The 25,481-nt window shown below is 47.5% G+C and overlaps 1 protein-coding gene across 1 annotated transcript in view; it reads left to right on the forward strand.

The window, feature by feature from the left end:
- The window catches only part of LOC135057193 (zinc finger protein 569-like), a 150,030-nt gene that overhangs the window by 115,662 nt on the left and 8,887 nt on the right, over nt 1-25,481 (forward strand). The window lies entirely within an intron of this gene.

Raw genomic sequence — 25,481 nt, forward strand, 5'->3', positions numbered from 1 at the left:
ATGGAGGAAGTTTCAGATCAAACTAACCCCACCTACACAGGCAGTTAAAGAAAAAAGTCCGTAAGGCGGTTATGAGACCCTTCCACATCCTACAGGAGGAGTGGGAAGGTTTTGGTAATTGAGGTCATAAACTTCAAAGAGAAAGAAGTTAAGGAACCAGAGAGGTTTGATTAATCGAATAAAAAAAAAAAAAAAAGAGATAGATACTGCTGTCGGCAGTTTTTCCAATTGCTCAATCTCTCCAGCTCAGATCGGGGTAGCATGGAAGCAGCCCGATAAATGCTTTCACGTTCCAGGGCAGACTGGTTAGTTCAGTTGGTAGAGTGCAGGTCTACACTATCTAGGCCTATCATAAGCTATTTTACCTATACCAGTGGAAGGTAAATTACTTGAAACTATTTGGGACAGCAGGTGCATCACAGGCCTACAATATCAGTGCTTGGGTAAACAAGGCCATAGTAGCATGGACTGGATATATTGTACAGGCTATTGAAAGGAGAATAGCCAACAGGACATTGCTCACCTAGCGGAGCATATTCGAGAGTCTGCTACATATATGCGCCAGGCTTCAAAGGAAGCGAGCAAAATAGCGTCACACATCGGTATCTGCCATATCGGCTAGACGGATTATGTGACTCAGACAATGAAAGATGGACTCTGACGCCAAGTAAGTTGTAGAGGCTTTTCTCTTTGGTGGAGAAAGGTTAGTTGGCCCTGAGTTTGACAAGTGGATTTCACATACAAAACAGATGAGTACCTCTCCACAGGTTAGAATAGGTTACTCAGGTCCAGTGGTAATTCATTTAGAGTCCTTTCGAGTCAAACTAGGACAATCTCTTGGAATCAGAGGTAGAGATCGTTCCCAGAAACCAAAATGCAAGACCTCAAGCTGGCTGATAGAACCGGGGCATGACGGTCTCCCAACTCACCTGGGGTTCCCCTGGTGGATGCAAAGGTGGTTAGATAACTTTTCAAGTGCCATCACAGTCAGTTCTTTACTACAAGGTTGCCTCGGTGCCCTCAGAAGGAGAAGGCATTACACAGGGTAATTCAGAAATTACCACACAAGGGTAATTCTGTCAGTCCCGGATTCTCGAGGACAAACAAGGTTTTCTTCAAATCTTTTGGCCGTACCAAGGCAGGACGGGTCGGTCTGACCAATCCTCAATTTACCAGTTTTAATCCAGTTTCTAACGGTTTCCAGATTCAAAATGAAATCAATCCAGTTGGTCATAGCAAGGAAGAGTTCAGGGTGTCTATGGACACGAAGGATGCATACCTTCAGGTTCCAATTTGGACCCCTCACCAAGCCTACTTCCGTTTTGCACAAAAAAAAATCACTACCAGTTCAAGGTAAATAAGGGTCGCAGGTTTGAGAGCGTTTGGTACTACGATGGTACCTTACCTGGAGATATGCTGATCATGGCCCCTTTGCAGGAACAGCTGATCTGAGATGCTCAGATGGCTCATCAGCTTCTTATTCAACTTGGCTGGATTGTCACCTTCAAGAAATCCAACCTGATACCGACGCAGAGGGTTCAGTTTCTAGGTCTCATATTGAACTCATTACAATTCAGGAGGTCTGTACCAGAGAACAACATCCAGGGCATAAAGAAGATGGTGGATCAGGTATTAAGACACCGAACGGTGTCCTTACATCTATGAGTACAGTTTCTCGGGAAGATGGTGGCGTCTTTCGAGACACTACAGTACGGCAGGCTTGACTCCAGACCTTTCCTAAGCCTCATTGCTCAGGTAACAAATTCGCACGGGCCTCTAAATCGCAGACTCGGGCAGTCAGGTACGGGTACGTACATCGCTAATTTGTTGGTCATTACACAGGAAATCTCGCAGCAGACAGGAGATTCGGTATTTAGCATTGGTGGACCCTTACAACGGATGCCAGTCTCAGAGTTTGGGGTGCCATTCTAGTGGAACATCAGTTTCAGGGCAGTTGGATGCCACAAGAGAGCGTTCTACCCATAGATATTTTCAAACTAAGAGCAGTTTACAATGCTATTCCCTTAACCGGAGACCTAGTCATGGGTCAACACGTAAAGACAGGGTCACGACGTCGGCTTACATAAACCGTAAGAGCTGGATGGGGTTAAAGGAGGCCACAAAGATCCTGTTGTGGGCAGAAAGGCGAAACATCATCCTCTCGGCAGTGTTCATTCCAGGGTGGAACACTGGGAAGCAGATTATCTCAGTTGCCAGGACATGCATACGGTAGAATGATGCCTACATCCACGAATTTTAGACAGGGTGGTGAGGCTATGGGGTCTACCTCAAGTGGACCTAATGGCGTCTCAGCAAAACCATCGGCTGCCCGGATATGTGTCCAGGACAAGCGATCCAGCAGCAGAAGGAGTGGACGCATTGAAACTTCCTTGGTGTTACGGAAGGGTTTACATTTGTCCACCTTCCCCACTCATACCCAGGGTTCTGAAAAGGGTGAAACGAGAATGTGTGTGGGCAATTCTATTCGCATTGGCCCCGCAGGAGTTGGTACTCAGACATGCGGGGGTTACTAGCGGAGGATCCTTGGTGGTTACCTCAGAAAGTGGACTTGCTGTCTCAGGGACCGTTCCTACCTCCAGACCTCAACAGGCTGCGTTTAATGACGTGGTTACTGAAACCCGAATCTTAAGAAACAGAGGAATACCAAGAACGGCTTTTCCTATGATGATTGCCGCTAGGAAGCCGGTCACAGCCATGCACTACTACAGGATTTGGAAGATGTACTTAGTCTGGTGTAAGGAACGTGGGTGGAATTCGTCGAACTTCCACTTATACAGACTTCTACTTTTCCTTCAGGCCGGTCTAAATGGAGGACTGCGGCTGGGCTCCCTGACGTTTCACATTTCGGCTCTCTCCATCCTATTTCAACAGCGGTTAGCATCCTTGCAAAGGGTTCCAACCTTTTTCCAGTGGGTTCTGAGGATACAACTCCCTTTTTCGTTCTCCCACTGCCCCGTGGGACTTAACTTTGGTGTTGGAATTTTTGAGATCACCAACCTTTAAGCCGTTAGCAAGAACAGACCTGAAATATCTCTCTTAGAGGGTTGCGTTATTACTTGCCTTGGCTTAGGCCAGGAGGGTTTCTGAGTTGGGAGCCTTATCGTGTAAGAGTCCCTTTTTGATTTTCATGTGGATAGGGCAGAACTCCGTAAAAGAGCAGATTTCCTTCCTAAGGTTGTTTCGGGGTTTCACGTAAACCAACCACTGGTGATACCATTTTTCCAGGGACTCGCAGATGGGGACGTGTCCTTGGATGTTGTCCGAACTTTGCGGGTATACGTACAAGTTACGTCGTCCTTCAGAAAGTCGGACCATTTGTTTGTTCTTTATGATGGGCCAAAGCAGGGTTGGCCAACATCTAAGCAGTCTGGGTTTAGCTGGATTGGACTGGCCAGTCGGCAAGCTTATATTTCCTGTGGGAAACAGGTTCCGGTTCAGACGGGTGCTCATATCACCAGATCAGTGGGTGCCTCACGGGCGCCTGCCCGAGGTGCTTAGTTTACTCAACTTTGCGGAGCGGCGATGTGGTCCTCAGTCCACACGTCTGCGAACTTTTACAAGTTTGGTAACTTTGCGTCCGGAGACATTAAGTTCGGACGTTTAGTTTTGTGGGCCACTGACAGCACTCCCTCCCTGGGGGATAACTTTGGGACGTCCCCTACTGTATAAGACTCCAGTGTCCCCTAGTGGATGAAAGAGAAAAGAGGATTTTGGTACTTACCGATAAATCCATTTCTCTGAATCCTCTAGGGGACACTGGACACCCGCCTCGGTGCTGTCAGCCTGCTGGGTTCACACTTGTGACTCACATGGTTAGTCCCTGGACTTTGACGAACAAAGTCATAGGATCAAATCTCATTGGGGCTCTATGCCTACTATGGATTTTACACAGTTGTACAAACGGCGTTCGTTTTTCAGTTAAGAGTTCTTGGGTGTTGTTTGGTAGGTTGTACGGTTCAGTTCCTCGCCATGTGCTCAAGTATCATGTCCTATTCTCTCAGTCAAATTTTCCAAACTGAGGGATGAGGGATGTGAAGGGGGAGGAGCCGGCTGTGCAGACAAAGCTAATTTTTAGATTGTGCCACACCTCCGGTTGCAAGCTTCACACCCCTACTGTATAAGACTCCAGTGTCCCCTAGAGGATTCAGAGAAATGGATTTATCGGTAAGTACCAAAATCCTCTTTTTGTTTGGTGTGACAGGAGCCAGACCATGGTCAGAGGGAGGCTGGTTTTAGCAGCCATAAGCTTTTTATTTTATTTTTATAGTCTTACTATTTTTTTTTGAGTGATCTTTCTAAAAAGCTTCTTATACGTACCTTAGAAAGAGTCGCTCCAACAACTCCCTGTCGGGTCGCGACAACACTTACCAGGGTCGCGACAACACTTGCCCATGAGTATAGTGCTGTTTCGGCAGACATCTGTGTCGTATCTACTAGCAAGTCCAGCAGACGTTACCAGGTTGTGGCCGGAGCACGGGGAGAAGGTAAGACATCGGTCCCGCATAGAGGGGGAACACGGACACAGCTGCACTCTTTTGGGAGGACCTTGGATGCACCAGCGCTAGGCCCTAGGGATCATAGGCTCCAGGGGGGGTAGTATGAGGCCGCGATCCCTAGGGTTGATGTCAGCAGTGGGGAGTCAGACGCTCCCCTGGTCCCCCCTCCGCCCAGTTCATGACCAGTTTCCTTCGAGTCTCCTGCCATGAACTGTTTTCCCGCTTCCGTCTGAGACACTGTGTTCCTAAGGGGACCCAGTCTCAGCATAGTCGGCTGTGTGACTGGTGCGTCAGTGTTCATTTGGGCATCTTTGTTCACTGTAGGTTCACGGTGCGAGTGTGTACACTATTAGCGTCTGGATACACTTAGCGATCGCTAACGTAATGATCGATCCTGGAAGCGGGGTGAGTCTCCCTGTATCCCACTCTACTGAGCACGGGTAATACAGCACTAAGGGGGTGAATCAGAGTTGATCGCAGCTGTGCTAAATTTAGCACAGCTACGATCAGGCACACTGATATGCGGGGGAACGCCCAGCACAGGGCTAGTCTGCCCTGCATGTCAGGCCCTACCCCGTCGCAGAAGTACAAAAGCATTGCACAGTGGCAATGCTTTTGTACTGTAGGAGTAGCTCCCAGCCAGGAGCCTACTCCCAGGAGTAGCTGCCGGGGGCCACTCCCCCCCAACGGTCCGGGCATGCCTGCAGTGCCCGGAGCGCACCCACTAAACGGCGGCTAAATGCCGCCGACCCACCCAGTGACCTCCTCTGCCTGTCAATCAGGCAGAGACAATCGCAGGGCTAAGTCAGTCATCGGCTGTCTGCCATGCGCCGGCGCATGTGCAGTTCAGGCCTGATCGCTGCTGTGCGTGTTCGCACAGCACCGATCAGGTCTGAATTAGCCCCTAAGTCTCTATCTACCTTTTGAGTGCTAATAGTTGGATAAGTGCCTAATGCATATGAGTCTGATAATTATTCCTGTTGTTTTCTTTCGCTGTGCGAACGAATACGGTTAAATCCTGTATAAGGTAATGCAGTAATGTTTCTCCTACGTACTTGAAATGTATTTGTAGTTGATTATGTGCTCATATTGCTTATTATACAACTGTATAACCTGTGACTGGATTGCTAGTGTGATTGCTGACTTTACTATAATTCTGTCAGTTTTTCCTGTCTATTCTGATCCTCAATGCTGGTGCAAAGCAGCGTAGGGTCGGATTGTATGTCACTTAAACAAAATTTTAATCAATTACTGTCACAAATTATGTAGTTACACTGTACAAGTGGTGATTTTTTCTCTTTCATCTACTAGGGGACACTGGAGTCATATACAATAGGGGTGTGAAGCTTGCAACCGGAGGTGTGGTACAATCTAAAATTAGCATTGTCTGCACAGCCGGCTCCTCCCCCTTCACATCCCTCGTCCCTCAGTTTTGAAAATTGTGCTGGAGGTACAGCACATGGAGCTCTGAGCTCCTGACTAAAAACTAAAGAATGATTAATTTACAATGGCTGCGTCAACCTAATGAAAAGGGGGACAAAGCTGTATATCATTGGAGAGATAAAGATCCCTTTTGAAGGGACCTGCATCTCTCCACAGGAGATCCTCTTACAAGGCACAGTGAGTACTGGTCAATAGGGGCCATGTTAGACTTTTGTTTTATTTTATGCTTTATCCCCGGCCATAATACCATAAAAGTAATACAGCCAGCGGTCACCAGGGTTTAGCGCGGGGCTGGAGAGCACGCCGGGGGTAGGGGGGAACAGTAAGCCGCCCAATACCGCTGAGAAGCGCCACTGACTAGCGCCGCTACGGGACTTAGTGAGAAGGGTCCCGTAGCGTACATCACCAGGGGCGAGAGATAGAGAGCCGCGTACGGGGAGACTGAGCCGCGTACGGGGAGTCACTGCATAGCGCCGCTACGGGACTTAGTAAGAAGAGTCCCGTAGCGTGCATCACCAGGGGCCAGGAGACTGTGAGCCGCGTACAGGGAGGCTGTGAGCCACGTACGGGGAGCAACTGCATAGCGCCGCTACGGGACTTAGTAAGAAGAGTCCCGTAGCGTGCAACACCAGGGGCCAGGAGACTGAGCCGCGTACGGGGAGACTGTGAGCCGCGTACGGGGAGACACTGTATGGTGCCGCTACGGGACTTAGTGAGAAGCGGTCCCGTAGCGCGCGCACACCATAGACGCTGCAGTGTGTCCGCGCGGCTGAGGAGAGCTTTCAGCCGCGTGTGGGGAAGAGGCCGCACAGCACATCAGCGCGCCTCCCCATATTGTTTAAAACTTAAGAAAAGATTATTTAAGGATGGCCCGGAGTGACTAAAATGTTTTTAGGTCGGCCATCTTAATTATCCCTAACTGGCGCCAATTACGGGGAAGGGTTAGCCCCCCCCCCCCTATAGATATCAAGAGGGATGTTTTATGTAGCAATAGCTCCCTCTACTGGTGAAAGAGTATATTCAGAATGTGAGGATCTCCTGTACAAAATAATCCTATATATTATTTATATTTTCAAAGGACTTCTATTTAAAGATCCTGAAGGAAATACAAGGAAGCAAGCGGATACAAACTCTACCATCGTAGCTGAGTTACAGTTAAGAGTGGAGGTTGCATGTTGGCTGGTGGTTTGATATTTTTAATTTTTTTTTCCCCATTTATTTATATATATATAATTTTGTCCTGTTCTGGTTTCTATGTAAAGAAGGGAACAGTAATTCCAGCCGGATCCGATAGCTTTGCTTCCGTCATCGCTCACAACCTTTCTCTTCCTAGTTTAAAGGGTGAAAGCGCCGTGAAATACCCTGGTAAGGGGTTTTAACCAACATGTCTAAAGCAAAGACATTCAAGACCTGTTATGTTTATATGGCAGCTCCGGGGTGTGCGACTCCTGATTAGACAAGGACACTACACCTGGGAGCAGTGCTCCGCCTAGGTCATGGTCTCCAAGTAGCTGGCGGAATCACACCTGCAGCAATAGGAAGGGGCTGCAAGATTGAAAAAAAAAAAAAAACAAAAAAAACAAAACGATTAAATACATTGTCATCAAGTTAATACCGCCCGCACAAGCAGAAGGCGGTTAAAAGACCTCTTCCTATTTTACCAGTTTTAGAGACGGTCTTATTATTGATACAGATTCAATCAAACCTAAATGCCGATTTTCAGGAAGAAGAACGGCAATCTCGGACCTAGATTCCTTAATTGAAGGGGTAACGGTGATCCTAAACTTTAAAGTTGAAAAAGTTAAGGAGCCAGAGAATTTCGAATTTTTCGAATCCCAAAAGAACTGCGTTCGACTGTTTCCCATTCCTAAGTATCTCCGATCTCAACTGGAGGAGGATTGGAAGCAACCTGATAAACCAGTAGTGTATGCTTCCTTAGGCAGTTTGTCAAAGAGGACAATCTTACCGATACCTAATGTGACGGCTTTTAAGTGAATTAGCCTTAAAATCAATTTTTTTGTAGCAGCAGGTGTAATACAGAGACCTGCGATCGTCTGTGTTTGGTTAACAAAGCCATGGGAGCATGGTTGGGACGTGTTGTAGAGGCTATTGAAGAGGACAATAGCTTGGACGCAATACCCAACTGGCGGAACACTTTCGAGAATCCAGCTCGTATTTGTGTCAAGCCTCAAAGGATATTAGCAGGATAGCATCGCGCATCCCAACATCGGCCATATTACCTAAACGGATTTTATGGCGCAGAGAATGGCAGAAGGCGGTGGAATCCATCCCCTTTGGGGGTGAACTGCTTTTCGGTCCATAGTTGGACAAGTGGATTTCAAACAATCTACGGCAGGGAAGTCCATTTTCCTACCTACTCCTTTTACGAGAACCACTCCACAGGTTAGGAGAGGTTATTCGGGACAAATGTTAATTCATTTAGGTTACAGCCCTTTCGAGCCCAAGCAAGAGGTTTCGGTTCACAAGCCCTTGGAGGCAGAGGTAGAGGCCGCTCACAGACAACTACCAGAAAGCAGGATAAACCTGCTGACAAGACAGGGGCATAACGGCCTCCCAGACCACCTGGGGTCCCCCTTGGTGGGCGCACGTCTGGAAGGTTTCCGGGACATCTGGACCAACACCTCACCAGAACTTTGGATATAGAGTACAAACTGGATTTTCAACAGAGGCCTCACAGTCAGTTTTTTTACAACGGAATTCCCTCAGTGCCCTCAGAAAGCAGAGGCATTACTGACAGCAATTCAAAAATTACTACGGTCAGAGGTCATTATTCCAGTTCTCGCCTCCGGAAAAGTACGGGTTTCTATCCCAATCTTTTTGGTCGTGCCAAAGCCAGACAGGTCGGCAGACCGATTCTCATTTTCAAAGTTTTAAACCAGTTTATAGGGGTCTGCAAATTCAGGATGGAATCAATCCAGTCGATCATTGCAGTCTTAGAAAAAGGCAAGTTCATGGTATCAATGGACGTAAAGGATACAAATCTGCGTACCCCAATCGGGACTCCTCACCAGGCTTACTTAAGGTTCGCACTGGTGATGAATCATTACCAATTCAAGGGCCTTGCCGTTCGGTCTATCATCAGACCCAGGAATCCTTACGAAAATCATGGCAATCATGGTTGCAGGATTGAGACGTTTAAAGGTCACGTTTATATCTTGTCTTGACGATCCACGGATCGAGACATCCTCTCGGGAACAGTTGATCAAGGATGTTCAGACATCTCATCAATTTCTCATTCAACATGGGTGGCTTGGGATTTTCCAGAAATCCAACCTCATGCCAACTCAACACATTCAATCCCTCGATTTTATCTTGGACACTGTACAATTGAGGGTTTTCCCTACCAGAGAACAAGGTCCAGGACCTACAGAGATTACTGGCTCGGGTACTGAGATCACAAACTGTTTCTCTACAGCACCCCTGTCCATTCCAGATGAACCTAATTGCTCAGGGAGCAGGGTCGCACTGGCTTCTACTTTAAATAATCCGACTTCCACCGAACATACGAACCTCCTTGATTTGGTGGTCGTTGCACAGGAATCTCGCAGCAGGCAAGAGATTCAGCATTTGGGATTGGGGGAACCTGACAACGGACGCCAGTCTCAGAGGTTGGGGTGCCGTCTTGGCGGAACATCAGTTTCAGGGCAGATGGACAATAATGGTGAGCAGACTACCCATAAACATTCTAGAACTAAGAGCAGTTTACAATACACTTCTCTTAGCCGAAGACCTAGTCATGGGTCAACGCATAAAAATACAGTCGTACAATGTCACGACGACGGCATAAGGAACTAGGAGCAGAATGGCGTTAAAAGGAGCCACAAGGATCTTGTTGTGGAAAAAAAGACGAAACATCATCCTCTCGGCAGTGTTCATTCCAGGTGGGGAAAACTGGGAAGTAGATTATCTCAGTCGCCAGGACATGCATCCGGGGGAGTGGGGCTTCATCCACGGACTTTCGACATGGTGGTGAGGAGATGGGGTCTACCTCACGTCGACCTAGGGCGTCTCTGCAAAACCATCAACTGCCCAGATATGTGTCCACGACAAGAGATCCACAGAAGGAGTGGACGCATTAACACTTCCTTGGTGTTACAGGGAGTTTTACGTTTTTCTACCTTTCCCACTCATACCAAGGGTTTGGTAAAAGGTTGAAACAAGAACGAGTGTGGGTGATTCTAATCGCACCAGGTTGGACCCGCAGGAGTTGATACTTAGACCTGTGAGAGTTATTAGCGGGAGATCCTTGGCAGTTACCTCAGAGGGAGGACCTGCTATCTCAGGGACCGGTCCAACACAGACCTGAACAGGCTGCGTTTAACGGCGTGGTTATTGAAACCAAGATCTTACGAAACGGACGGATACCAAGGACGGCCAGTCCTACGATGATTACCATTAAGACGCCGGTCAGAGCCAGGCGCTACTACAGGATTTGAAGGGATACATGGACTGGTGTCCAGACCCGTGGGTGGGATTCGACAAACTCCCACTTATCCAGACTACTACTTTTCCTTCAGGTCGGTCTAGAGGTCGGTCTGAGGCTGGGCTCTCTGAAGGTTAAAATTTTGGGCTCTCTCCATCCTATTTCAACAGCATTTGGCATCTTTGCCAGAGATCCAACTCCCTTTTCGTCCCCCCACTGCACCATGGGACTTAAATTTGGTGTTTGAATTTTTGGACTCACCACGTAAAGAAAAAAAAATAAAAATACATTTATATATATATATATATATATATATATATATATATATATATATATAGTTCCAAATATGACCGGCACTCCAAACAAATGTTGAAATACCTGGGTGCCCTCCACGGTCCAAACGGAGCAAATACAGAGAGAGAAAAGCTGGCGGCACTCCACGGATTTTCAAATATACCTGACGAAAGGTGTGATTAAACAGCACCTGAAACGTTGACAATCAAGCTTGTGTAGCTGTCTTTTCTTTGAAAATCCGTGGAGTGCCGCCAGCTTTTCTCTTTCTCTCTCTCTCTCTCTCTCTATATATATATATATATATATATATATATATATATATATCTCTGGGAAGGTCACATTTTTGCTTGCCTTGCCTCTGGCCAGGCGGGTTGCTGACTTGGGAGCCTTATCCTGTAGGAGTCCCTTTTTAATTTTTCATAAGGATAAGGGCAGAACTCCGTACAAGAGCAGATTTCCTTCCTAAGGTTGTTTCGGGGTTTCCATTAGACCAGCCAATTGTGGTCCCATTCTTCAGGGGTCTTGCAGATGGGGAAATGTCTTTGGATGTTGTCCGAGATTTACGGGTATACATGTAAGTTACGCCGTCCCTCAGAAAGTCGGATCATTGGTTCGTTCTTTATGATTGGCCAAAGAAGGGTTGGCCAGCAGTTAAGCAGTATTTGTCTAGATAGTTTCGACTTGCCATTCGACAAGCTTATGTTTTCTGTGGCAGACTGGTTACAGTTCAGACGGGTGCTCCTATCACCCGATCAGTGGGTACCTCATGGGCAGCTCCCAGAGATGCTTCTGCTACTCAACTAGACGGAGCGGCGAAGTGGTCTTCAGCCCACACGTTCGCAAAATTTTGCAAGTTTGATACCTTCGCATCCGAGGACTCTTAAGTTCGGACGTTTAGGTTTGCAGGCCACTGACAGCACTCCCTCCCTGGGGGTTAACTTTGGGACGTCCCCTATTGTATATGACTCCAGTGTCCCTAGTGGATGAAAGAGAAAAGAGGATTTTGGTACTTACCGATAAATCCATTTCTCTGAATCCTCTAGGGGACACTGGACGCCCGCCTCGGTGCTGTCAGCCTGCTGTGTTTGTGTTATTGTACAAACGGTGTTAGTTCGGTTAAAGAAGTTCTTGGATGCTGTTTGTTATGTTGTACGGTTCGGTTCCTCGCCAGGTGCGGTAGTCTCATGTCCTATTCTCTCAGTCACATTTTCAAAACTGAGGGACGAGGGATGTGAAGGGGGAGGAGCCGGCTGTGCAGACAATGCTAATTTTAGATTGTGCCACACCTCCGGTTGCAAGCTTCACACCCCTATTGTATATGACTCCAGTGTCCCCTAGAGGATTCAGAGAAATGGATTTATCGGTAAGTACCAAAATCCTCTTTTTTTATCATGTCTAAGAGCGGCAAGGGTGGGGAAAATACACTCACAGCAGCAGCAACACTCACGTCATGTTTGTCTTGTAAAGCTGGGTTAACAATTCAGGATCTGGTTGAGAATGGTTTGTGTATAAATTGTTTTAGCTTTCACCAAGGTCTCTTGAAAAATCCAAGGCAGACAGGTGAAAGTTGAACCCCCATGGGCTACGTTTGCACAGACATTATCCAGTATAGCTGAGCGGATAATTCAAACTTCTGTACCAGGGATAGATTACACTATTAACCCTTACATGCAGCATTCCACCTGAGGTTTATCACATCCAGCAGGGAAAGCAGCAGCCTCTCAACAAAAACAGGCTGAAAGGCCAGTGGTAAGTAAATCACCTAGACATGAAACAACGTCTTCACAGTCTACACATGTTTCAGATGAGGATTCGTCGGAGGTTCTGCATACGGAGATGAGGATGAAGGTCTCAGCTCAGTGGACATATCTGAGTGAATTCATGCAATGAAAGCCATTCTATCCAATGAAAGCCTGTGTTAAAATCTAAGGCACCTGTGTTTAAACGTCCCAAAACAGTTAAGACTGAGTTTCCTGGGTCAGATCAGCTAACGGAAATTATGCAAGAGGCTTGGGTTACGCCCAGTAAGAAGTTTAGAATTCCAAGGAAATGGAATTCCAACTATCCTCTTCCGGCTGGGGACTGTTTAAAGATGGAGGTGACTCCCAAAGTAGATACACATGTCATTTGATTAGTGCCAAAATCTACATTACCTCTGCCTTCAACATCATTAAATGATGTCACAGATAGGATAGTTGATGGTTTTCTAAAAAAAAACATTTTTTTCCTTGTCTGGGGCAATTACAAGACCATCGATGGCTTCAGCCTGGATGGTGAAAGCAGTGGCTGCCTGGGCTGATCCATTGGAGGGGAATCTTTCAATGGCATCTAGAAAGCAAAAATCCCATGTTGCACATATCAAACAGGCGGCGATGGTTTTTGTAAGAAGCAGCCTTGGATATGGGTACAATTGCCTCTCAGGCATCAGCTTCAGTAGTAGCCGCTCGCAGAATCCAAAAAGTTTTTGAGTCTTTTACCTGAGATATTCTTTTTGGTAAAGGATTAACAAGTATTTTGGAGTCAGAAGCAGACTCCAAGAAAGGGAAGTTTCCTTACACACACAAATTCAAGCCTAAATTTCCAGCTTTTCGGCCTTTTGTGGTCTCAAGGCAAAGCAAAAGGAAAAGGTGATGGCAAACAGTCCCAATACAACAAGTCTGGTAAGACTAAAAAGCATTGGGCTACCAGAGGACTGGCGTCTAAATCAGAAGATAAGCCATAAGCCTGATGGTGCAGGCCTTCACCTGGGGGATCCCAGTTGGGAGGGCGACTTCTTCAATTTGCACAGATCTGGCAGCAGTCTACCACAGATATATATATTGGTAGATGCTCAATTAGCTTAGTGATATCATTCAGGTGCTCGAAAGGGAGGGGTATTTCTGAGCAAGAAAGAAAGGCAATTGGTTTCCCCCAGCACTCTGAATGATAACCGTGGGATTTATATCTGGTTACGGTTATCATTCAGGGTGCTGGGGGAAACCAATTGCCTTTCTTTCTTGCTCAGTCTACCACAGATGCCTGGGTGCAAGAAGCGGTATCTCACGGTTATGCATTTGGTTTCATGAAACACCCTCCTCAAAGGTATTTTTGTACCAGTCCGTCTTCAGTAGACGGACCCGTTGCATGCTGGGAGGCGGAAAGCTTTGACCTTTTGGTGCAAATCCTCTGTCGCGTCATCATATCCCAGTGTGATCCTGTGGACTTAGAACTTATCGTTAATAACGGTATTTCTCCTTACCATAACGAATATTTAGAGACCATTGATGGATTTAGAACATTCATAGCAAAGTTTCCTCATAAAGAATGAAATAACTTTTAAAATCGGAAGAAGTCTCCCAAGTAAAGGCGGTGATATAACATAAGCTAGTGATGTATAATATATTCCTTATGAACAGTGTTTAGCTAATAGTAGTAGATGTTTAGTATGGAGTTGGTTCTGGCTAGATGGTCAAAATAGTCAGGGTTCTTTGGGGTGCCCCGTGTCTGTTATGTAAAGTGCTAGTATATACATCAGGGGTGTGCAATAAGTGTCCCTCCAGCTGCTGATGAACTACAAATCCCAGCATGCCCTGCCACAGTTTTAGCATGCCCTGATATCAAACTTTGGCAGTGCATACCGGGATGTGTAGTCCCACAGCAGCTGAAGGGCCGCTTATTACCCAACTCTTGTATAGATGATATGCTAACCCTCACTTGTAAACCCGTCATAGTCCATATTTGGTGGTGGAGTGCCCCACATGGAGTCACTGTAGTGTTCTGTGTGATTACCCACTGTTGTGCCCAGTCCCCTGCGTAGTACGTCTGCTTCCTATGCTGCTGTTTAGTGAAGCAAATATATTGCCATAATTCTGTGAAGCATATACTGGGTTTGAGGCCAATAGAAATATACATTTTGTCCTAGTGCAGTCTGATTATCCCCCAAAGCTCAGGACACCTCCTACATCATCACATTAGGCCCTGCGCACCTTAACCCTTTTTCTCTGATGTCCTAGTGGATGCTGGGAACTCCGTAAGGACCATGGGGAATAGCGGGCTCCGAAGGAGGCTGGGCACTCTAGAAAGATTTATGACTACCTGGTGTGCACTGGCTCCTCCCACTATGACCCTCCTCCAAGCCTCAGTTAGATTTTGTGCCCGGCCGAGGTTGGATGCACACTAGGGGCTCTCCTGAGCCTTTAGAAAGAAAGTATAGAAATTAGGTTTTTTTATTTTCAGTGAGACCTGCTGGCAACAGGCTCACTGCAGCGAGGGACTAAGGGGAGAAGAAGCGAACCTGCCTGCTTGCAGCCAGCTTGGGCTTCTTAGGCTTCTGGACACCATTAGCTCCAGGGGGATCGACCGCAGGCCCAGTCCTTGGTGTTCGGTCCCGTAGCCGCGCCGCCGTCCCCCTTACAGAGCCAGAAGCAAGAAGAGGTCTGGAAAATCGGCGGCAGAAGACATCAGTCTTCACCAAGGTAGCGCACAGCACTGCAGCGGTGCGCCATTGCTCCTCACACACACTTCACACTCCGGTCACTGAGGGTGCAGGGCGCTGGGGGGGGGGCGCCCTGAGAAGCAATAATAACACCTTGGCTGGCAAAAATACCACAATATATAGCCCCAGAGGCTATATATGTGGAAAATACCCCTGCCAGAATATAGAAAAAAGCGGGAGAATAGTCCCCGGAAAAGGGGCGGAGCTATCTCCCTCAGCACACTGGCGCCATTTTCCCTCACAGCTCCGCTGGAAGGAAGCTCCCTGGCTCTCCCCTGCAGTCTACACTACAGAAAAGGGTAAAAAAAAAAAGAGAGGGGGGGCACAAAATTTAGGCGCAGTATACATTATATAGAAAAAGCAGCTATAGGGGACATAACTCAGTTAGTCCCTGCATTATATAGCGCTCTGGTGTGTGCTGGCGTACTCTCACTCTGTCCCCCCAAAGGGCTTTTGTGGGTCCTGTCCTCTGTTAGAGCATTCCCTGTGTGTGTGCGGTGTGTCGGTACGGCTGTGTCGACATGTTTGATGAGGATAATGATGTGGAGACGGAGCAGATGCCTTTAGGAGGGATGTCACCCCCTGCGGGGCAGACACCTGAGTGGATGTGCTTATGGAAAGAAATGAGTGCACGTATAGACTCTTTACATAAGAAATGTGACGACATGCCAAATGTGGGACAGCCGGCTTCTCAGCTCGTGCCTATCCAGGCGTCTCAAAGGTCATCAGGGGCTCTGAAACGCCCGCTACCTCAGACCGCAGACGCAGATGTCGACACTGATACTGACACCAGTGTCGACGACGATGAGTCTAACCTGATGCCCACTAAGGCCATTCACTGCATGATTGAGGCAATGAAAGAGGTGTTACACATTTCTGATGTAAATACAGGTACCACTAAAAAGGGCATTATGTTTGGGAAGAAAAAACTACCCGTAGTTTTTCCCCCATCAGAGGAATTAAATGAAGTGTGTGAAGAAGCGTGGGCTTTCCCTGATAAAAAATTGGTAATTCCTAAGAAGGTACTAATGGCGTTCCCTTTCCCGCCAGAGGATAGGTCACGTTGGGAAACACCTCCTAGGGTGGATAAAGCGCTCACACGTTTGTCTAAAAAGGTGGCACTACCGTCTCCGGATACGGCCGCCCTCAAGGAACCTGCTGATAGAAAGCAGGAGGCGATCCTGAAGTCTGTATACACACACTCAGGCATTATACTTAGGCCAGCTATTGCGTCAGCATGGATGTGCAGTGCTGCCGCTGCCTGGTCAGATAAACTGTCAGAAAATATTGACACACTAGACAGAGACACGATTCTGCTAACCATAGACCATATCAAAGACTCAGTCTTATATATGAGAGATGCACAGAGGGAAATCTGCCGGCTGGCATCTAAAGTAAGTGCATTGTCCATTTCTGCTACCAGAGGCTTATGGACTCGCCAGTGGACAGGAGATGCAGATTCTAAAAGGCACATGGAAGTTTTGCCTTATAAGGGTGAGGAATTATTTGGGGATGGTCTCTCGGACCTAGTTTCCACAGCAACGTCTGGGAAGTCAGCATTTTTACCCCATGTCCCCTCACAGCCTAAGAAGGCGCCGTTTTATCAGGTCCAGTCCTTTCGGACCCAGAAAAACAAGCGTGGAAAAGGCGGGTCTTTTCTGTCAAGAGGCAGAGGTAGGGGAAAAAGGCTGCAACAAACAGCAGGTTCCCAGGAGCAAAAGTCCTCCCCCGCTTCTTCTTCCAAGTCCGCCGCATGACGGTGGGGCTCCACAGGCGGAGCCAGGTACGGTGGGGGGCCGCCTCAAGAATTTCAGCGATCAGTGGGCTCGCTCACAGGTAGATCCCTGGATCCTTCAAATAGTATCTCAGGGGTACAAACTGGAATTCGAGGCGTCTCCACCCCACCGGTTCCTAAAATCTGCCTTGCCGATTGCTCCCTCAGACAGGGAGGCGGTGCTAGCGACAATTCACAAGCTGTATTCCCAGCAGGTGATAATCAAGGTACCCCTACTTCAACAAGGCCGGGGTTACTATTCCACACTATTTGTGGTGCCGAAACCGGACGGTTCGGTGAGACCCATTTTAAATTTGAAATCCTTGAACACATACATAAAAAAATTCAAGTTCAAGATGGAATCGCTCAGGGCGGTTATTGCAAGCCTGGACGAGGGGGATTACATGGTATCCCTGAACATCAAGGATGCTTACTTGCATGTCCCCATTTACCATCCTCACCAGGAGTACCTCAGATTTGTGGTACAGGATTGCCATTACCAATTCCAGACGCTGCCGTTTGGACTGTCCACGGCACCGAGGGTATTTACCAAGGTTATGGCGGAAATGATGATACTCCTTCGAAAAAAGGGAGTTTTAATTATCCCGTACTTGGACGATCTCCTAATAAAAGCGAGGTCCAAGGAGCAGTTGTTGGTGGGAGTAGCACTATCTCAGGAAGTGCTGCACCAGCACGGCTGGATTATGAATATCCCAAAGTCACAGCTGGTTCCGACGACACGTCTACTGTTCCTGGGGATGATTCTGGATACAGTCCAGAAAAAAGTGTTTCTCCCGGAGGAGAAAGCCAGGGAGTTGTCATCTCTAGTCAGAGACCTCCTGAAACCAAAACAGGTATCGGTGCATCACTGCACGCGGGTCCTGGGAAAGATGGTAGCTTCTTACGAAGCAATTCCCTTCGGCAGGTTCCATGCCAGAATCTTTCAGTGGGACCTGTTGGACAAATGGTCCGGATCGCATCTTCAGATGCATCGCTTAATAACCCTGTCTCCAAGAACCAGGGTGTCTCTACTGTGGTGGCTGCAGAGTGCCCATCTTCTAGAGGGCCGCAGGTTCGGCATACAGGATTGGGTCCTGGTGACCACGGATGCCAGCCTTCGAGGCTGGGGGGCAGTCACACGGGGAAGAAACTTCCAAGGACTATGGCCGAGTCAAGAGACTTCCCTTCACATAAATATTCTGGAACTAAGGGCCATTTACAATGCCCTAAGTCAAGCAAAATCCCTGCTCCTACACCAGCCGGTGCTGATCCAGTCAGACAACATCACGGCAGTCGCCCATGTAAATCGACAGGGCGGCACAAGAAGCAGGATGGCAATGGCAGAAGCCACAAGAATTCTCCGATGGGCGGAGAATCATGTACTAGCACTGTCAGCAGTGTTCATTCCGGGAGTGAACAACTGGGAAGCAGACTTCCTCAGCAGACACGACCTCCACCCTGGAGAGTGGGGACTTCATCCAGAAGTCTTCCAGATGCTGGTAAACCGTTGGGAAAAACCACAGGTGGACATGATGGCGTCCCGCCTCAACAAAAAGTTAAAAAGATATTGCGCCAGGTCAAGGGACCCTCAGGCGATAGCTGTGGACGCTCTAGTGACACCGTGGGTGTACCAGTCGGTTTATGTATTCCCTCCTCTGCCTCTCATACCAAAGGTATTGAGAATAATAAGAAAGCGAGGAGTAAACACAGTTCTCGTGGTTCCAGATTGGCCAAGACGAGCGTGGTACCCGGAACTTCAAGAGATGATCTCAGAGGACCCGTGGCCTCTGCCGCTCAGACAAGACCTGCTACAGCAGGGGCCCTGTCTGTTCCAAGACTTACCGCGGCTGCGTTTGACGGCATGGCGGTTGAACGCCAGATCCTGAAGGAAAAGGGCATTCCGGAAGAAGTCATTCCTACGCTTATTAAAGCCAGGAAAGATGTTACGGCAAATCATTATCATCGCATATGGCGGAAATATGTTGCATGGTGCGAGGCCGAAAAGGCCCCAACAGAGGAATTTCAACTAGGTCGATTTCTGCATTTCCTGCAAGCAGGAGTGAATATGGGCCTAAAACTAGGCTCCATTAAAGTACAGATATCGGCTCTGTCGATTTTCTTTCAAAAAGAACTAGCTTCAGTACCTGAAGTTCAGACATTTGTGAAAGGAGTGCTGCATATTCAGCCCCCGTTTGTGCCTCCTGTGGCACCTTGGGATCTCAACGTGGTGTTGAGTTTCTTAAAATCACATTGGTTTGAGCCACTAAAAACCGTGGATCTGAAATATCTCACGTGGAAAGTGGTCATGTTATTGGCCTTGGCTTCAGCCAGGCGAGTGTCAGAATTGGCGGCTTTATCATGTAAAAGCCCTTATCTGATTTTCCATATGGATAGGGCAGAATTGAGGACTCGTCCCCAGTTTCTCCCTAAGGTGGTGTCAGCGTTTCACCTGAACCAGCCTATTGTGGTGCCTGCGGCTACTAGAGACTTGGAGGACTCCAAGTTGCTAGACGTTGTCAGGGCCCTGAAAATATATGTTTCCAGGACGGCTGGAGTCAGAAAATCTGACTCGCTGTTTATCCTGTATGCACCCAACAAGCTGGGTGCTCCTGCTTCTAAGCAGACTATTGATCGCTGGATTTGTAGTACAATTCAGCTTGCACATTCTGTGGCAGGCCTGCCACAGCCAAAATCTGTAAATGCCCATTCCACAAGGAAGGTGGGCTCATCTTGGGCGGCTGCCCGAGGGGTCTCGGCTTTACAACTTTGCCGAGCAGCTACTTGGTCAGGGGCAAACACGTTTGCAAAATTCTACAAATTTGATACCCTGGCTGAGGAGGACCTGGAGTTCTCTCATTCGGTGCTGCAGAGTCATCCGCACTCTCCCGCCCGTTTGGGAGCTTTGGTATAATCCCGAAGGTCCTTACGGAGTTCCCAGCATCCACTAGGACGTCAGAGAAAATAAGAATTTACTCACCGGTAATTCTATTTCTCGTAGTCCGTAGTGGATGCTGGGCGCCCATCCCAAGTGCGGATTGTCTGCAATACTTGTAAATAGTTATTGCTAACTAAAGGGTTATTGTTGAGCCATCTGTTGAGAGGCTCAGTTGTTTTCATACTGTCAAACTGGATATAGTATCACAAGTTGTACGGTGTGATTGGTGTGGCTGGTATGAGTCTTACCCGGGATTCAAAATCCTTCCTTATTATGTCAGCTCGTCCGGGCACAGTGTCCTAACTGAGGCTTGGAGGAGGGTCATAGTGGGAGGAGCCAGTGCACACCAGGTAGTCATAAATCTTTCTAGAGTGCCCAGCCTCCTTCGGAGCCCGCTATTCCCCATGGTCCTTACGGAGTTCCCAGCATCCACTACGGACTACGAGAAATAGAATTACCGGTGAGTTAATTCTTATTATAACCCCTTGTCCATTTAAATGTATGTTACTAAAAAATATATTATATAGACTGTATTGTGATGACTGTTTCCATTCAAATCCCAATATCCATTTAAATGTACGAAAATACTGGCAGATGCTGGAGCATCAAGATATTGAATTAGAACGGATCGCAATGTTTTGGTGTACGAGCTACAATGCTTTATGTACTAAAAACCAAAATAAGCAAACCATCTATTTTGGTGGGGGGTTACTTTGGGCCTCATAGGTCTGCTTTACCAGTGTCAGCACTGGGATGCACCAGAAACATGCAATGGGTCATAAAGGGTTAAGGGTCCAGCATTTGCAGTTGACTTCCTTTTCTCTGTCACATCCCCATGTAAGGATTGTACTTGCTCAGCTGTGCGGGTTTCCAGTGTGTCTGCGTCTTCCTATTTCATGTGGAGACAGGCTGTCAGTGACGTACCTGGACGCACACATATATCATGTGACACTACCAGTGTATACCGGCCTAAGCTACCTACTCATACTGAGGCCGATCTTATTATACAGCATCTGCCCACAATCCGCTGTTTTCCAGGTGATTCTGTGTCTGGTTCTGTGTTTGTTTTTTGTTTTTTTCGTGTGTGTGGGGGCAAATGAAGCATTTTCTCCCCATCTTAAAGAATCTTCTCATTCCCAGAACGTAATGTTTTGGGATTCCTTTAGTTGATACCTGGCTGTGCTAGATAATGGGGTATATGCAATTGCGGTCGAATTCGCGGCAATTTTCGCCGTTTTTTAATTCGACTCAATTCGACAGGTGAATCCCGGAAGGTGGCTTCCGGAATTCACCATATTCAATGAAAAACGGATTCGCCAGAGTCGCGGGCGAAAATCGGCCGATTTGGCGGATTTTGCCGCGATTTTAAAAAACGGTAAAAAAACGTGAAAAACCCGAAAAAAAAATGGCGTGGGGTCCCCCCTCCAAAGCATAACCAGCCTCGGGCTCATCGAGCTGGTCCTGGTTCTAAAAATGCAGGGGAAAAATTGGCCAGGGATCCCCCGTATTTTTAAAACCAGCACCGGGCTCTGCGCCTGGTGCTGGTGCCAAAAATACGGGGGACAAAAAGAGTAGGGGTCCCCCGTATTTTTAACACCAGCATCGGGCTCCACTAGCTGGACAGATAATGCCACAGCCGGGGGTCACTTTTATGCCGTGCCCTGCGGCCGTGGCATTAAATATCCAACTAGTCACCCCTGGCCGGGGTACCCTGGGGGAGTGGGGACCCCTTCAATCAAGGGGTCCCCCCCCCCCAGCCACCCAAGGGCCAGGGGTGAAGCCCGAGGCTGTCCCCCCCCATCCAATGGGCTGCGGATGGGGGGGCTGATAGCCTTTTGTGATAATAAAAAGATATTGTTTTTTCCAGCAGTACTACAAGTCCCAGCAAGCCTCCCCCGCAAGCTGGTACTTGGAGAGCCACAAGTACCAGCATGCGGGAGAAAAACGGGTCCGCTGGTACCTGTAGTACTACTGGGAAAAAAATACCCAAATAAAAACAGGACACACACACCTTGATAGTAAAACTTTATTACACACTACCGACACACACATACTTACCTATGTTGACACGCCGACTGCCACGGTCTCCGACGATCCGAGGGTACCTGTGAAAAAATTATACTCACCTTCCAGCGTCCAGAGACAAATCCACGTCCAGAGAGTAAAATCCACGTACTTGTTTAAAAAAAAAAATCCGCAAAAACCCGCTCCATACCGGACTAGAAAGGGGTCCAATGTTTTCACATCAGACCCCTTTCTCCCGAATGCCGGGACATCACGTGACTCCTGTCACGGACGTCCCTTCAGCCAATCAGGAAGCGCTACTTCCGTGGCGCTCACCTGATTGGCTGTGCGCTGTCTGTACTGTGACAGCACATCGCAAAGCCGCTCCATTACTTTCAATGGTGGGAACTTTGCGGGTAGCGGTGGGGTCACCCGCCGGTCAGCCGCTGACCGGCGGGTGACCTTACCGCTAGCCGCTAAGTTCCCACCATTGAAAGTAATGGAGCGGCTTTGCGATGTGCTGTCACAGTACAGACAGCGCACAGCCAATCAGGTGAGCGCAACTTCGTTGCGCTTCCTGATTGGCTTAGAGACCTTTCTGTGACAGCTGTCACTGACAGGTCTCATTCGTGGAAAGGTGTCCCATGTGTCAGCATGGGACCCCTTTCAGTCCGGCATGGAGCGGGTGTTCGGTTTGTTTTTTTGCCAAGTACGTGGATTTATCTCTGGACCATGGCTGAGGTGAGTATATTGATCTTTTCTTTTCAGGTATCCGTGGATTCTACATGGAGAAGAGGACCGATGTCGGCTTGTGAACATAGGTAAGTATGTGTGTGTCGACGTATGAAATAAAGTTTTACTGTCGACGGTGTGTGTGTCCTGTTTTTATTTGGGTATTTTTTCCCCAGTAGTACTACAGGTACCAGCGGGCCCGTTTTTCTCCCGCATGCTGGTACTTGTGGTTCTCCAAGTACCAGCTTGCGGGGGAGGCTTGCTGGGACTTGTAGTACTACTGGAAAAAACAATATCTTTTTATTATCACAAAAGGCTATCAGCCCCCCCATCCGCAGCCCATTGGATGGGGGGGGACAGCCTCGGGCTTCACCCCTGGCCCTTGGGTGGCTGGGGGGGGGGGACCCCTTGATTGAAGGGGTCCCCACTCCCCCAGGGTACCCCGGCCAGGGGTGACTAGTTGGATATTTAATGCCACGGCCGCAGGGCACGGCATAAAAGTGACCCCCGGCTGTGGCATTATCTGTCCAGCTAGTGGAGCCCGATGCTGGTGTTAAAAATACGGGGGACCCCTACTCTTTTTGTCCCCCGTATTTTTGGCACCAGCACCAGGCGCAGAGCCCGGTGCTGGTTTTAAAAATACGGGGGATCCCCTGTCAATTTTTTCCCCGCATTTTTAGAACCAGGACCAGCTCGAAGAGCCCGAGGCTGGTTATGCTTTGGAGGGGGGACCCCACGCCATTTTTTTTTATGATTTCACCGTTCCAGCATTAAAAAAAATAATAATAATATTTTAAAAAATATATAAATAATATTTGTGCCTCCAAAAAAAAAAAAAAAGTACCTAATCCCTTCTAATATAAATAGATCTGCTATTCCCCCCAAAAAAAAACACAAAAAAAAACATGTTTAAAATTTTTTTATTTGTTTTCACCCTCCAAAGTGTGGCGGATTGAAAATGACGAATTTGCTGTCTAAAAGCACTGCTGTCGAATTTCCAAACTTGAATTGAATATGCTTTGGTCGAATTGCAGCACTTGTATCATTGCAGAAAAGTCGAATTTGCAAAAAGTCGAATTTCAAAAAGTCGAATTTTGAAAGTCCGTTTTTTGGTCGGAAAGCACTGAATTGCATAGGCGATTTTTTTTTTTGGTCGAAAATGACCCGAAATTCGACAATTTCGGGAATTCGACCGCAATTGCATATACCCCAATGTCACTTTTTAGAGAGGCTTTATCAGATGAACAGTGTCCTCATTAATAGACAAGGCCTCCATCGGTAGTGAGGTGGCAGAGGCTGGGATCGGGCCTCTTTGTAGATGGTTCTACTTTTCCGCACATGGGGGGGTCATACCGACTTGATCGAACGTAGCAACTTTTTTGTTGCTCGTGCGATTAACTAGATGCCGCCTATGGGGGATGGTATTTTAGCATAGCAGGGCTGCGATCGCTTGTGCAGCCATGCTATGTTAAAAATTGTTTGTGTAAAACAGAACTAGCCCTGCAATTACTTACCCTGTGCTATGAATCCAGCGATGAAGGTCCTGGATTTGACGTCAGACATCCAAACAACAGAAAACAACAAGGAACCTGCTGTATAGCGCCTTAGAATATAAAAATACAACCAATATTAAGTATAGTTGCTCCAGCACCTGCGCTGTCGTGAAAAACACTGTGTGGGTGTTTAATTGAAACAAATGTAAAGAATAGGGAGGGAACGGCTGCACAATGTGTTGGAGCAATGAAAATAGGAGCTGACGTGTATATAATAAAAAGTAATTTATTTATAAGAATGACATCACATGAAAAATTAATTGTATATCTATAATAATAATTATGCCAAACTGGATAGTTGAACACCTTGATTTTTATATAGGAATATAAACTGTGGGTAAGCACCTGCAATGCTGATATAACAATGTGTCCGGTATCAATTTCCAGAGATAGTGTCCACAGTAAATAAACAACCAGTCAGTTGGTGATGAGAATAAAATTGCCGGAGTATGCAGTCTCAATGTAGCAAATATACCTGTTGCCGGATGAGTTGCTAGATACCTCTCTGTGGGCTGGTACAGACCGAGCGTCCTCGGCTGTATAGTCCTGCAGTGCCCACTGTTTGCTGTGCAGCAGGGAGGTAGTTGTACTATCGTCAGGCGGGTGCAACGGGTTGTCAGCGGCGTGCTGATGAGAGCGGCGGACAGAGATGGCGTTGCGCCGGGATGTGGAGCCGGAGCAGGGGTGACTCAGTCAGCAGCTTGCTATTTCAACAAAGTCCAAAGTTAAGGTGTGCAAGAGGGCAGGGTCCTCCGGCAATTTTATTCTCAAAAAATCAAGGTGTTCAACTATCCAATTTGGCATAATTATTATAGATATACAATTAATTTTTCATGTGATGTCATTCTTATAAATAAATAACTTTTTATTATATACACGTCAGCTCCTATTTTCATCCGCCCTCCAAACGCCTGGACACGCCTGCATTTTCCCAAACACTCCCAGAAAATGGTCAGTTGACACCCATAAACACCCTCTTTCTGTCAATCTCCTTACGATCGGCTGTGCAAATGGATTCTTCGTTAAATCCATTGCCCAGCACAGATCCTCTTTGTACCCGTACGATGCGCCTGCGCATTGCGGTGCATACGCATGCGCAGTTTTACCGTTTTTTTACCTGATCGCTGCATTGCGAAAACCGGCAGCAAACGATCAACTCTGAATGACCCCCATAGTGCTTTCCCTGTCCCTTACAGAGTGTAGTAAAAAAAGATCTGAAGTAATTAGACAGACCGCCAATAGGTTGACATGCGTTAGACCGACAGGTTAGAAAAGGAAAGAAAAAAAAAGGTCAGCATGGGAATGATCGAC

The sequence above is a fragment of the Pseudophryne corroboree genome, chromosome 3 (assembly GCF_028390025.1).
Source record: "Pseudophryne corroboree isolate aPseCor3 chromosome 3, aPseCor3.hap2, whole genome shotgun sequence".
In the NCBI taxonomy this organism is placed as follows: Eukaryota; Metazoa; Chordata; class Amphibia; order Anura; family Myobatrachidae; genus Pseudophryne; species Pseudophryne corroboree.